Raw genomic sequence first — 14998 nt, 5'->3', positions numbered from 1 at the left:
AGGGGGACACACCCGGACAGAGAGGGAGAGAGGGAGAGACTGAGAGGGAGAGAAAAAGAGAGACAGTGAGGGAGAGACAAAGAAGTGGAGAGAGACACAGAGAGACAAGGGATAGATGAATAAACAGAAAGACAGACAGACTGATAGGGAGAGAGACACACACAGTGATTATGACTGAAATTGTTTAGGATGGAAGGGCTGGTGAAAGGGGGCTTGGAGCACCCTAGGCCCACGGTGCTGACCTGCCCTGTCCCCCACCTCCCATAAGAGTGTAACTTGTCCGCTGGTCCCTCCTCACTTTTCCAGACTTCTCACCCTCGAAGCCTTTCCTAGTCTGCACACCCCCTGTAGCTCCCTGCACAGACCCCCCTCCTCTACAACACCACGCCGTGTTGCTGCTCAGGCATTACCTGTTACCTGCAGTTCCTGGATTCAGATCGCCTCCTGGGCAAGGTCAGTTTCCTTCCTTTTTGAATCCTTAATGTAGGACCTCACTGCGGGGTGTGTAGTGGGTCCTTGAACCTAGACCTGGGTGTGAATCCCAGATCAGCTCACTACTGTGTATTCATCAGGAATCTTTTTACTGAAATCAATATAACAAAGCTCAAAGCAGCTTAAATTTTAAAAAGAAATGTATCAACTCATAACTGGAAAATATAGAAGTTTGCTGAACTTTAGGACTTGCTGGATCCAGGAGCAAAAAGTACTTGTCCCTTTCCACCAATGGGCTCTGCTTTGCTTTGGATTAGCTACATTCTTATACAGGCTCTTACAACATCATAAAAAGATGGACTCCAGCATCCCTGGATGTATCCTAACAGCTTAGTAAGCTGAGCTAAAATAGAAGTTTGGCTCTTGTTGGACCAGCCCTTCTCATGTGCCCATCTCAATCCAACTCACGAGTTGAGTTGGATTTCTGAAGCCAGACCCAAATGCACTGATTGGCCGGGTGGGGCTCATGGGTCCAGCGATGGAGCCAAAAGAAGGGGTCAGTTCTTCCCAAACCACATAGACTGTGAGATAAGGTAGACCATTTATCCAAAGGAAACTTGGGATTCTGTACCAGGAGAAATGGGAATAGATGCTGGGCAGGTAATACCAGCACATGTGCAAGCTGAATTCAGCCCATGGGATGCCAGTTTGCTAGTCCTCTGTCACAGCTAAGTCATAGGTTTTGTTTCATTTTAAAATTATTCATTTAATTTAAAAACCAGACCTTATATTTTAGAGCAGTTTTAGGTCACAGCAAAATTGAGCGTAAGGCAGAGAGATTTCCCATATCTCCTCTGCCCTCACACATGTAGATCCTCCCCCATCATCAACATCCCGCACCAGAGTGGCACATTTGTTACAGTTGATGAACATGACACATTATTATCACCCAAAATTCATATTTTACATTAGCCTTCACTCTTGGTGGTGCACATTCTATGGGTCTGGACAAATATATAAGGACATTAACCATCATTGTAGCATCATAAAGAATACTTTCACTGTCCTAAAAATTCTCTGTGCTCCACCTATTCCTCTCTCCCTTTCCCTAACCCCCCCTTTTATTTTTATGTCAAAAGTATCTTGTGTATGAACCATAGACAAACACTGAACTCTAGTTAGTGACATGCATACTGAAATTCTGGAGTGAAGTGTGTCACTGTGAGTGACGTGCATCAAAAAATGAAATGGATTGGTGACTAGAGAGAAGGGAGGATAGATATGTGTTAAAGCAAGGAGATATTAATAGTAGAGTCTAGGTCATGGGTATATGAGTTTTCACTCTCCTTCATTTTTTACGTATCCTTGAAAATTCTCATAGTAAAATACAGGAAAAAATATTTTGTGTAAGGTCTCTTGGCCAAGCAGGTTATTACAAGCTATTGTTGAAACCAACCCCTCCTGGTGGTGTTGCAGCTCTTTAGACATCCAGCCTTCAGAGATGTTGCAGAAGACCATTCCTTCCTTGCTATTAAGCTGTCAGAATGGTACCTGGCCTTTTCCCCTGATGCTCCGGGTTCTCCACTGCCGTTGGCCAGCTCTGCTAGAGCTCTTACCAGTTTGTCTGCAGCCTCTTGTTTGCTTTCCTTGCGTTGTTTGGCTGTGTTGGTTTTACTCCGTAGGCATGGCTTGTGGTTGAGGCCGTCTTGGTGCGCTGCTGGGGATTCATTCCAGCGCTGCTTGTAACGGCCATGCGCTAAGTTCTTTGAGGGGCGCATTGATTCTCATAGAATTTGGATGAAGTCTTTTGTTGCTTGTCATTGACCTGTCAAGTGGTCAGGGGCTGCCACAGAGCAGGAAGAGAATATTTCCACAATTGCGTGCCTCTCTCTCCCCTACAGCCCAGTGGGGAGGAAAAAGAGTCCAAGTCACAGCTGGGTAAATTTCATCAGCAGGCAGAGAATAGCTGTGGATGAGGTGAAGGAAATGGGCCTTTGTCTCAGAGCAAGGGAGGTGAGGGTTAGGAGAGTGTGTGTGTGTGTGTGTGTGTGTGTGTGTGTGTATTTGTGCACATGTGCATGCACGTGTATACATGCACAGGTATTTATATATGTGTGCATGTGTGCGCAGGCCTGTGTGATGTACCTGCACATATATATGTCTTTGTATATGTGTGTGTATGTGTGCACACATGGGTGTATGTGTGTATAGGTGTTAGATTGAGGGAGGGCATGTGTGTGTGTCTGTACAGGTGTGTGTGTGTGGTAGATTGAGGGAGGGTGTAATTGACCAGGATGTTGAAGCAGGAGGAGAACAGTCTTTTCTCTCCTTCAGAGAGACACGTGAGACTTCTCAATAGCCTTTAAGACTCGCTTTGCTCCTGTCATCTTACCTGACAGAAGTGAGTTGGAGGAGAGGGAGAAAAGAGGAGGGGAGGAACAGGAAGTGAGAAGAGTGAGGAGAAGAGAAAAGAGAGAGGAGATGGAGGAAAGAAACAAAACCAGCCTGTCTCACCAAATAACCTGTTTCCCATCAGATGGGGAAACGTGTTTAACGGCAAAAAGTAAAACAAAGAAGTCATATCTGAGAGTGACACGCTGTGATTACTTAAGCATTTAAGTAGTCTCTGGGCAGTGGTTATTTCACATTTAGGGGCTGTGCAGAATCTTACTCCCCTTCTTAACACAGCCTGATTTCCTTTTAGACAGTGATCCTCCCCGCCGGATGTTCTCAGAAGGAGAGTGAATTCAGGCGCCTACCAACCCTTTACGGAAGCAGAAGAGGCCAGATCCTTTGAGTCAGGACAGTCAGGGACAGACAGGTATCCTAAATTTGGTCAATTAGACTCTGTCCTCTGGGACTTAGAATCTTGAATGAGTAGAACATGGGCAGGAGAGATGGATTTCATTCATCTCCGTGGGGACGGCCCAACGGGACTCATCTGCTCTGGGTCCATTTCTGTGATTCATGTTTCCTGCTCATTCCCAGATCTATGGCTTCCAGCTTCCTTGTGAGCCCGCTAATATCTCCTCACGCCCATGTTCATGGCAGTATTATTTACAATCGCCAAGATGTGGCTACAACCTAATGTCCATCAATGGATGAATGGACAAAGAGAATGTGGTGTATACGTACAACGGAATATTATTCAGCTTTAAAAAGGAAGTAAATCCTGCCATTTGTGGCAACATGGATGAATCTGGAGGACATTAGGCTGAGTGAAATAAGCCAGTCGCAGAGAGACAAGTACTGCATGATTCCCCTTACATGGAGTATCTAGAAGAACAAACTTATAGAAGCAGAAGTAGAATGGTGGTGGCCAGGGGCTGGAGGGTGGATGGGAATGGAGAGTTGCTACTCAAGGGGCATGAAGTTTCAGTTATGCCAGATGAATAAATTCTAGAGATATTATCTTTAACCTCGTGCCTATAGTTAACAATATTGCATTATATACTTAAAACTTGGTTAAAAGGGTAGATCTTATGTTAAATGTTCTCACCACAATTTAAAAAAAAAAATCCCCCAAACATAAAGATGGTCTAGGTTACCTCTGTAGAGATGTGAGGAGTACTTCTCAAAAAAGCCCCTAAAACCCTCCCTTTCATTTAAAGGACACGCGCTGATCAGCCAAGGATTTTTTTTTTTTTTTAGAATTCGAAGATTTCATTTTATAATTTTTATTGGAGTATAGTTGATTTACAATGCTGTGTTAGTTTCAGGTGTACAGCAAAGTGAATCAGTTATACATAAACATATACCCACTTTTTTGTTTTTTAGATTCTTTGTTCTCATTACAGTAACACTTCATAACTGATAGGACTTTACTTTTAACAAAGTACAGGCATACCTTGTTTTATTGTGCTTCGCGGATACTGCATTTTTAACAGATTGAAGGTTCGTGTCAACCCTGCATTGAGCAAGTCTATCAGGATGCCATTTTTCCGATAACATTTGCTCGCTTCGTGTCTCTGTGTCACATTGTGGTAATTCTCGAAATACTTCAAACCCTCCACGAGCAAAAAGATTTCGACTAGCTGAAGGCTCAGGTGTTGGTTGGCATTTATTACCTGAAGTATTTTTTAATTAAGGTATGTGCATTGTTTTAGACATAATGTATTGCACACTTAATAGACTGCAGTATCGTGTAAACATAACTTTTATGTGCACTGGGAAACAAAAACGTTCGTGCGACTCACTTTATTGCAATATCTGCTTTATTGCTATGGTCTGGAGCTGAACCCGCAATGTCTCCCAGGTTTGCCCGTGTGGTCACATAAACCATCCTATTTGAATCCTCATCATTACTGCGTGAAGTGGCCAGGGCTTAATTAGCTCGTTTTGCATATGAGAAATCCGTGGCTCAGAGAGAGGAAGCAATGTGCCCATGATGACCTGGTGCTTGAGAGCTGTGGGACCCACAGAGAGAATTCTGTCCAATTCCCCCACTTTACAGATGAGAGAATGGAGGTCCAGAGAAGTCAAGTGAGGTGTCCGTGACCACTCACAGTATTAGTGCCAGAGCTGGAACACAAATGCAGCTTTTAAAACTCAAAGCTGAATCCATTCTTGGCACGATGGAGACCTGGCTTCAGAAGAGATAATATCAGTAGAGTTACCATCATGTCTATGTATTGTATGAATAAAAAGTTACCAAATGTCATTTTCCTTTGATTTGTAGAGTTACAGAGGCCAAGAATTCTCACACACCATATAACACCTAGAACATTCCAGGCACTCAGGTTGTCAAACTAGAAGAGAAGGTTTGAATATCCTTTCCAGCCATCTATCATGAGAACATTCCCCTATGCCTTGAGCTTTTTTCCCTCCAATCACTGCACTATAACTGCCAAAAATTCAATTTTCTTTAAGAGCCTTAGAAATAGTCCTAAGAGGGAGGCAGAGGGTATTGAGAGCAGTGAGAGTGAAGGTACTCACCAGAATCTTTCCCGCAGGGATAAAACATTGAAATGTACAGAAAGCATGACTCATCAATGTACAGATAAGGCCAGTTCCACCACGCAGCAATAGGCACAGAAGCAGAGCAGCTAGAAAGGCCAGTAGGTAGGTCATCTAATGGCTGGACCAGGCTAGGTGGGGGCAGAGGAAAGAGCTGTCCTGCTCGGGAAAGTTTCAGAGTGTCCTGAATACCTGAGCATTGAAGGCTGTCTTCTCCGGAACAGGGTTTTCATCCCAGGGACTCTGCATTACTGATGTAAGAGACAAATTTACAATGTAATGTCTGGTTCTAGTATTGCTCTGCCTTTCTCTATAGCTGTGCTGTGGGAGGAGAAGCTGCAGCAGACTTGAAGAGAGAATTGAGTGCTTTGCCCAGGCTTTCCCAGGTGAGGGTTACCCAGACACCTGGCTGCTAATTTCTAAAGCCGGCAGGTCCCTGAGCTTCCTTAAGAGATACATATGAGGCTTTCCCAAATTGATAACTTCTGATTCTGGAAATAAGCACCATGATCTATCAGTGTTGTAAGATTTCAAACTTTGGAGCCTGAAGGAACTGTGTTGAAGAGGCTTATGTGACCTTGGCTGAGTCATTTCTCCTCTCTGTGTTCCAGTTTCCAGGTAAACCAGAGATAAATAAGGCTTCTGCCTCATAGGTTTAAAATAAAAGAAATACCTAGTATTTCCTGAAATTTAGCAATTTGAGTACCATCTGCATGATTTTTGCTGCTTGTACTATTATTTACATAGTATTTTTCTTTAAGTTGATTCACTTAGAAATACTTCTATTTAAAAATTAGATGTTTAACATTCATTTTTAAATTAATTTGTATCACATATAGTCAAATTAGCCTCTCTTGCTCATAAAGAAGGAAATCGTTTAAGAAATCAAAGGGGAAAAAAACTAATGTCATTAGAATTCTAGTTAGTGTTGTAGCCTGCCAAGGCTCTGAGTCTAAGGCTTAACTCATTCTTTGTTGAAAGGGGAGATTGTTAAGTGTTAGAGAGGCGTTAAAGGTATGCTAGCACCCACTTGAGACTTTCCCTTGCTGCAATTGGAATGATGGGAAAGGAAGGAACTCTCTCTCCTTGTGATTCAATGTCATTTAATATTGGGTATAGGAACCTCTAAAATTATCTTCCCCATAGTCTCTTGTCTTAGTTTGTCAGGCTACTATAATAGAATACCACAAGAGTGGGTAGCTTATAAACCACAGAAATTTATTTCTCACAGTTCTGGAGGCTGGGAAGTCTAAGATCATGGTGCCAGCAGATTTAGTGTAGTGACTGTTGAGGGCTTACTTCCTGGTTCACAGCCAGAGCCTTCTCATTGTGTCTCTATATGATGGGATAGGGCTAGGAAGCTCTGTGGGGCCTCTTTTATAAGGGCACTAATTCCATTCGTGAGGCTTCCACCCTCATGACCTAATCAACCCCAAAGCTCCCACCTTCTAACACCATCATTTTTTGGGGTTAGGATTTCAACACATGGATTTGAAGTGTGGGCACAATGGTCAGACCATAGCATCTTTTGTGACTGTATCTGGGGAAACATTGTGATAATGTTTGTCTTACATAGTGCTTGGCCCATAGGATATACTCAACACATGTTTATTCTCTTTCCCTTGTCCTTTTGTCATTGCTGCTTTTTAAGTGACTGTCAGAGGATGTGGCAGCACATCCAATGATGAATACACTTTTTTTTTAAATCAGTTGCCAGGGCTGATTTAGTTTGTAGAAGGTGAAACTTTGTTCTCAGTTTAAAACGCAGGTCAGAACCCATCTGCTATAGGGTATTTTCTGGTCTAAATACAGCATTAGAGGTCAAAATGTGTTGTAGCAGGAAAGGGAAAGAAATAACAATTTTGAGGACTTCCTATGTTTTTGGTTCTTTGCATACATTGCACAATCATTTCTCACAATTCTTCAAAATAGGATGCATTGCCCCCATCTCTCCATTAGATAATGCTATAGATATCAATTATGGAAATCTTGTTATGTGGTAATGTATTGGCTATATTTTCTTATTTTCTGTATTCTTGATGTTCTGACATCTAGGGCCTTGATGCTAGAGATATGGCCCCTTCCAGGGCTAGCTAATTCCTAGAAATAGCAAACAACTCTTTTTGAGTGTGCTTTTGATATACAAACCAACCAGTACAGATCCCATACCCCTCAATCATTTCCTTTATCAAACTCTCACACACCAAACCAATGTTCCCCCTACCCTAAATCACTCCAGGGCCAGGTACTAGACAATTAGGGACTGCCCCTATACGCCAGAGCCCATCAAAATTATTCAAATCATCCATTTCTAAAGTTACTCAGTATACCTACCCTGCCTCACCCTTTCTTTCCTGCTAGTACCCCAGTAAAGGCTCTGGGCCATACTCTGCCATATCCCACCTCTGATTCCTGACTGACCCTGGTGCTTCACTGTGTGGCCCTGCCTCCTGTTTCTAGGGATCTGTGAGTATAAACTTCTTCCCTCATGACAGTCATTTCCATGTCTGCATGTCTAACCATACCTCATTAAAACAAATCCTGGGTATGAATTTTAGAATAGATGGCACTCTGGTAAGAAATTGCTTTGTTTAAAAACCTCCTCCAATGCTTTCCTTTCTCAAGTAAACTCCAAAATAAGAGTGATGAGGCTTCCCAGGGTCCAGCCCTTGTCTGCCTCTTGCACTTCACTTCCCTTTGCTCAGTCCAGATGCACTGGCCTTTTAATACTTTCCTCCATGATTGTGCCAAGCACTGTTTTGCTTCTGGGCCTTTGTACCTGCTGTTGCCCCTGCTCAACCATTATTCAACTTTCTGTTCAAACTTCCCCTCTGTGTCAAAAGCAGCTCTAGTTTGATCACTGCTTGATATTATTATTTTTTTTTTAAAGCTTTTTTTTTTTTTTTTTTTTTATAGCTACTTTATTTATTTATTTATTTATTTATTTTGGCTGTGTTGGGTCTTCGGTTCGTGCGAGGGCTTCCTCTGGTTACGGCAAGCGGGGGCCACTCTTCATCGCGGTGCGGGGACCGCTCTTCATCGCGATGCGCGGGCCTTTCACTGTCGCGGCCCCTCCCGTTGCGGGGCACAGGCTCCAGACGCGCAGGCTCAGCAGTTGTGGCTCACGGGCCCAGCCGCTCCGCGGCATGTGGGATCCTCCCAGACCAGGGCTCGAACCCGTGTCCCCTGCATTAGCAGGCAGATTCTCAACCACTGCGCCACCAGGGAAGCCCTTGATATTATTTTTTATTTTAATTATATGTGTATCATCTCTTACCTCACACTCCAGTGTGAGCTCCACAAGAACAAGGATCTAGTCTGTCTTGTCACCACCAGAACCTGACTGTCATACAGAAGGTTCTCAGTAACTACTCATTGAATGTATGACTTATATAATTTCATCTCCACCACTCTAACAAGTAGGTAAAACTATCTTCCCCATTTTACAGTCGAGGAAACAGCCTCAGAGAGCTTATAAGTAAATTATCTGAGGTTACACAGCCAGTAGGTGGCAGACCCAAGATTTGAATCCAGATAGTCTGACTCCAGAACAATTGTACTGAGGACCTAAGAGTTGAGCATTGTGCTTAAGATCACCTAGATACAAAGGATTCCAGGCCAGCTCTGCCTGACCCCAGATTTCCTACTGTAGCTACCTGATCATGTTTTTGTTTGTTTGTTTTTGTTTTTTTAAAATAAGATAGTTTGAGACTTCAGAGCGCTGATTGCCCAAATGCTCAAGGTCAGTTTGTGCCCATGTTGGCTGATGGAGAGGTGACTAAACTGTAATCATCAGCAACATCTCATGGATTTTTGGCAACAAAAGTGCATAATATTCTGATACCCATTCCAATATGTAGGGTTTTTTCCCCCCACACCAAGCAATTCTCCAACCCCAGCTGGGTGTCCTACAATTCAACTCAATTCTGACACTATCTATTTGGAGATAATGTCAGGTCCCACAGGTTACAGGCTCAGTCCCACAAGGATGTTCCTCATCCACACTCTGTCCTACTCCAGATGTCTCTCGCTAGTCAAGGTTGTCACCTGTGCTTCTGACCAACTGGCTATAGATGGGAGGTTCCAACAACCCCCTCCTCGGGTTCAATTAATTTGCTAGGGTGACTCACAAAAAATCAGAGAAGCATTTTATTTACTAGATTACTGTTTATTATAAAAGGATAGAATTCAGGAACAGCCAGGTGGAAGAGATGCACAGGGCAAGGTATGGGGAAAGGGGGAATGGAGCTCAGCACCTCCACATGTTCACCAACCTGGAAGCACTCTGAACCCCCTCCTTCTGGGTTTTTACGGAGGCTTCATTACATAGGCATGATTGGTTAAATCATTGGCCATTGGCTAGTGATTCAGTCTCCAGTTCTTCTCTCCCTGGATGTCAGCGGGGTGGGACTGAAAGTTCCAATCCTTCAATCACAGGGTTGGTTCCTCTGGTAACCAGCCCTCATCTAGATGTGGTCCAAAACTCACCTCATTTACATAACAGGAGACACCTTAATCACTCCCAACACTTAGGAAATTCTAAGGGTTTCAGGAGCTCTGTGCCAGAAATAGGACAGAGACAAATACATATTTCTTACTAAAAATCACAGTGCACAAGGCAAATCTAATAATTAATGAGGCAATCCCATAGCCATCCTTGGAGAGTGTATCCCCAGAGACTGGCTGCATCTCTGGAGACTGAGGGTCACCCATCTGGCAGTGCTCACCTTCTCCTGTTCTCCACGGCCAGCTCTAGACCATGCTGCCTCCTTCTTCTCAAAGTCCCACAGCCTCAGTTCAGCAATGTGTTCCCCACATTCCTTGACAAAACACGACGAGCTCTTCACAACCTGTGCTTAGTTCATCCTCCCACTTCTCTGTCCCAATCTCAGACCCAAACAGCCTTTGTCATGTAGCCATACCAATTTCTTTGAAACTAAAAGAAACCGAATTAGATTTGAATCCCAGCACCCTGATTCATGCACACAATATTTGTTGATTCAATGAATTTCATTTCATCCTAACAACACTTTGAGATGGATGCAAGTATCGTCTCCATTTTAAGGATGAGGAAACAGAGACTCAAAGATAATATTTTATAAGTACTTGCCCAAGATCACAGGGCTGGTAAGAGATAAAACTGGATTCGAATGTAGATGGTCTGACTCAGGAGTCTACACGCTTAGCCATCTTCTCTATGTTCCAAGAGGTTAAGTATGTATGTTTGTAATCTACAAATGTTAGTTTTCTTTCTCCCACTTTATTACATATCTGTAAAATGGAGTTAATAATAGTATTTACTTTATGAGTTTGTTGTAAGGGTGAAACATGTAATATTTCAAAGGAAATATCAAATCTAAAAAGCTTAGTACAGTATTTGAAATGTAGTAAGTGTACAATGAATCTATTCTTAGTAGTGCAGGTGTCATTATGGCTGATTTTATCAGGATGAATTTGGCTGCAAATAACAGAAAATCTGATTCAAATGGATGAAACAAAAAGGAGATTAATTTTCTCCCATGAAAACAAGTCCTAAGACAGAGCTATCCAGGGCTGTTAAATCAGTGCTTGGTTGAGGGATATCGTCAGGGCCCAGATGTCTTTATCATCTGCTCTGCTGTCTTTGATGTTTCAGCTTTCCTCTCCAGTTTGTTCTTCTCATGTTTGCAAGATGGTGGCAGCTATTCTGTGCATATCACACAAAAGAGGGGCCATTTCTTCCCCTATGCATCTTTATTTTTTTCAGTGAAGGAAAGCTTTTTTAAAAACTCCCTTAGTCTTTGAGACTTTTCAGGTCTTCGTGGACAGAGTTGTATTGCCATTCCACACTTCAACCAGTCACTAGAATTGCAAAAGCATGAGTGGTAGGGCTTCATACTCTTAGGGAACTGTTGACCAAAACCACCTGTTTTGGCCAGGTCTACTTGCCTGAGTTGTCTCACAACAGGAGTTTCCTATAAGGAACATGGTGCAGCTGCTGAAAACTAACCTGGAGAATTCGGGAGGGGCCAAAAGAGGGAGGAGACGACCAACCTCCCAGAGTCCTTCTGGCTGGAATCCACCTTGGTTGAGAGATGTGCGCACCACCAGGAAGAACCCTGAGTCAGACAATGGGCCAAGCAAGATGATTGGCCAGAGACAACCTGGAAGCTAACCCCATTACCATAAAACCTAAGACTGCAAGCCATGTGGCAAAGCAGTTCTCCTGGTTTCCCTTACCCTGCTGCTCTCCACCTGGGCGCCCCTTCCCAATAAAGTTTTTTGCTTTGTCAGCATGTGTGTCTCCTCGGACAATCATTTCCGAGTGTTAGACAAGAGCCCACTCTCAGGTTCTGAAAGGGTTCCCCCTCCCTGCAACAACTGATGACTCTGATGGGACCCATTCTTTGCTACAACTGACATCCCGACCACTCAGGGTTCTTGGGGACCAGCTCACCCACTGATGGACCAGACCCAGCAGCTGCTACCGGGACCCTTTTGTCCCTGGTCTCCTCCTGACATGGACGACTGACCAGAGTGCCCCAACTGGGTAAGGAACAAGAGAGTTTGTTGCCCTCTTTCCCCTTCCCTCTCCCTTTCCTCTTTTCAACCCCTCCTATCTGCCCCCTCCTTTCTTCTGTCCTGGATGCAGGAGTCTGGTTGAAGGGCCTCAGCCTGATCTGAGGGCCAGAGACTGATCACCTCCGGTGGGCAGAGAACTCAAATTATCTGGTATCTGGTATCTGGTTTCTGGTTTTTGGTAGGGCTGAGTTCCTGTCCTCCCTTCCTGTAAGCCCAGGGAAAAGTCCTGTAATGCCTGGGCGTCTGCGGGTGGCCGGAGACATCTGTAAGGCCACCCCTTTTGTCTCTCCTCCTTCCCTTCTTCTTTCAACCTGGCCTTCTTTCCTCCGTTTGAAATCATTGAAGACCCGAGATATTTCCGTTTACTCTGTCAATACTCTGATCTGAAGTTCTGTGTCTCTGTAGGAGGTTTTCTGAGAAACTGCAGCCTTGTATTTAAGGGAATATCTGGTTAGGACAGCTGTGAGTATGTGTGTTTAATACTTTGTGTTTGTGTTGTGATTTGTGATGGTCATTCTGCCTTGCAAAATGGGAAATTCTGGTTCTGTTCTACTGTGAAGCCCTCTTGGGCGAATTCTGCCTGACTGGAAAGATTTTAGCTATGAGCCTATGACTAAGAAAAGATATTTTATTATAACATTGTGTGGCCACAATATTCTTTAGACTCCAGAGAAAGTTGGTTTAAGTAAAACTCTTGAAAATTCCCAAACTGGTTCTTTTTGCATGTACAGTTAGTAAAAGCAAGCTTGATAAAACATCTTTTCAGAATTCTGACCTTGAGGGAATAAGTCCTTCTAGAAGAATTTGCTTTTCTCACCCTGTGCCTTGAGACCAGGGCACTCAGGATCCCTTATCTTATCTAGATCATCCCTAATTCCTGAGACTGAGAAAAAAAGGGAAAAAAGCCTTTAAAATTTTTACTTATTCCAGCTGTTATTTATTAACGAGTGAGTTTTATATTGTAACACCCGATTCATGACTAAGTTTAGAAAATGAAGCTATGAGATCTCTGGTTGTGTTTGTCTATATGCCTGTGTGCATTATATATATGTCCTTACCTTTGGATGGTATTATCAGATTAATTTGTCAATGAGTTCTACTTAATTGGCTTAAAGGAAATTAAGAGCTTATATAAATTCTCAAAAATACAGAAGGTAACTGGCCAGAATTGATTTCAGGTTCACGTGAACTGAGAAATAGTCAGTATTAAATTAATATATGGTATTAAACTTAGTTTAAGTTTGTAAATTTAATTAATATAAACATGTCTTTAGAGTCATCAACATTAAGTATAATACCTTTATTGTACCTAAGTTTAATAGAAGTCAAATAAAACCTTATTATATCTGTTACAAATCTGTCAACAAGGAAAGTAACCAAAAAAAAAAAAAAAACTTTTAAGGAAAGTAAATGTAAATGAGATAAGAGCTTTTAGGTAAACTCTATAGGAATAATTATGTTGTAGGAATGTCAACTTGAGGATGATATCTCCAGATATTTGGTAACATTAAATTTTAGAGTTGTGTTCATTTAAGTTAAATGATGGAAGTTTGTTGAATAGCTGGGTCATTCCCAAATAAAATTATTAAACAGAGAAACTAAAAGTATTTTGGACTATTAATGAATATGTTTGGTGCCTCCCTGAGATGTTTTTTGAATTTATCACTGGTATTTATGTTTAATGTTAATGTAAAAGACAGTTCATGGTTGCTTAAGGAAAGTAGGATGTATGTTTTCAGTAAAGAAGGTATGAGGAATGGAATTACATTTTATTAAGGAAAAAGAAAGTGAGTCTATCTCAGAGCTGTTGTTTTTGGATGGAAAAATGAAGGATGTGCTAGTTTGGATACAGAAAGTGATGGAAGGTTTGTGGGAAGCAGACACTGAGTTTTGTGCGTGGTTGGGAGTGGCTGAGTTTAGAAAGAATGAATTTAAATGAGTAAATGAATTTGAAAAGTAAGCTGGTGCAAAACTTGAACTTGGTTTTTCTCTCTGTTAAAAGAACAAGTTTTCTTAAAATGTTGAAGTGACTTTGATAACATATTTTAAGTTTCTTTACCTTTTAAGTGAACAGTTCTGTATTTACCTTTGAAATCTTTCATTGTCACTTTGGCTAAGTGAATAACTGTTGTTTCACAGTGACCTATGATCCTATCTGACCAAGTGTTATAAATCCTTTTTGGTATTTTTAATTTTGGACAAAACTTCCTAAATCAAATTCTAATGAAGTCCTTTTGACTGCTAGCTAATTTTGGGATGCTTCAAAGGGCCCCTGAAACATCCCAAAGAGAGATATTAAACTCTATTAGGTTTGTTTGGTATGTTAAATTACATGGGAAGTATTGTCAAATGAGTAATAAATCTTCTTAGGCTATATTGTATGGTAAATGTTATTAATATAGATATCCTAGAAATTATATGGGGTTCCTAAGAATCTGATATGTCCTGGTAAAATGTTATCAGTCATAATTATAGTTATTATCTGAAAGTGTATGTCACAGCAGTAATCAAGTTTCTTTGTCAGTTGCCTTGTAATCAGATTTTAAACGTGCCTTCTTAAGTCTTTTGTCACTATAGATAGCTATGGTTTTACTCTGATGCTTTTGCAAAAAAAGCTTCCTCTTCAAGAAGATTTATAGAAAGAACTTTTGGATAAATACAAGTTTCTGACTTTCAGACCATAATGCTGAACTGAGTAAGAAATTAAAGAATCCTAAAGGAAAGCTTGCTGGCTCATAAAAAGTTAACAGGAGGATTGTTTACTGAGTGAACTGGTGAATATGGTTATAATTTTTATGGGTTTCGTCTTGGAGTATTACTGGTTTTGATTTGTGTCTTCCAGATATATGGAAGCCTTCCCCTCAAGTTACTTATGACTTACAACAATTTGGTAAATCACACCACTGTGAGTAAAATTGAGGCATTTCTCTTTTCTCTCTACCCGATCCCTCCAGAGATTGGAAATTCTTAGGTTCCCAGCAGCTTTATAAGATAAATTAAATTAGGAAGGCCACCTCCTAACAGGTGCAAGAATCTGAAGGTATTTTGT

The sequence above is a fragment of the Balaenoptera acutorostrata genome, chromosome 15 (genome assembly GCF_949987535.1).
Source record: "Balaenoptera acutorostrata chromosome 15, mBalAcu1.1, whole genome shotgun sequence".
NCBI classification, from domain to species: Eukaryota; Metazoa; Chordata; class Mammalia; order Artiodactyla; family Balaenopteridae; genus Balaenoptera; species Balaenoptera acutorostrata.
This window is presented reverse-complemented; position numbering follows the sequence as displayed.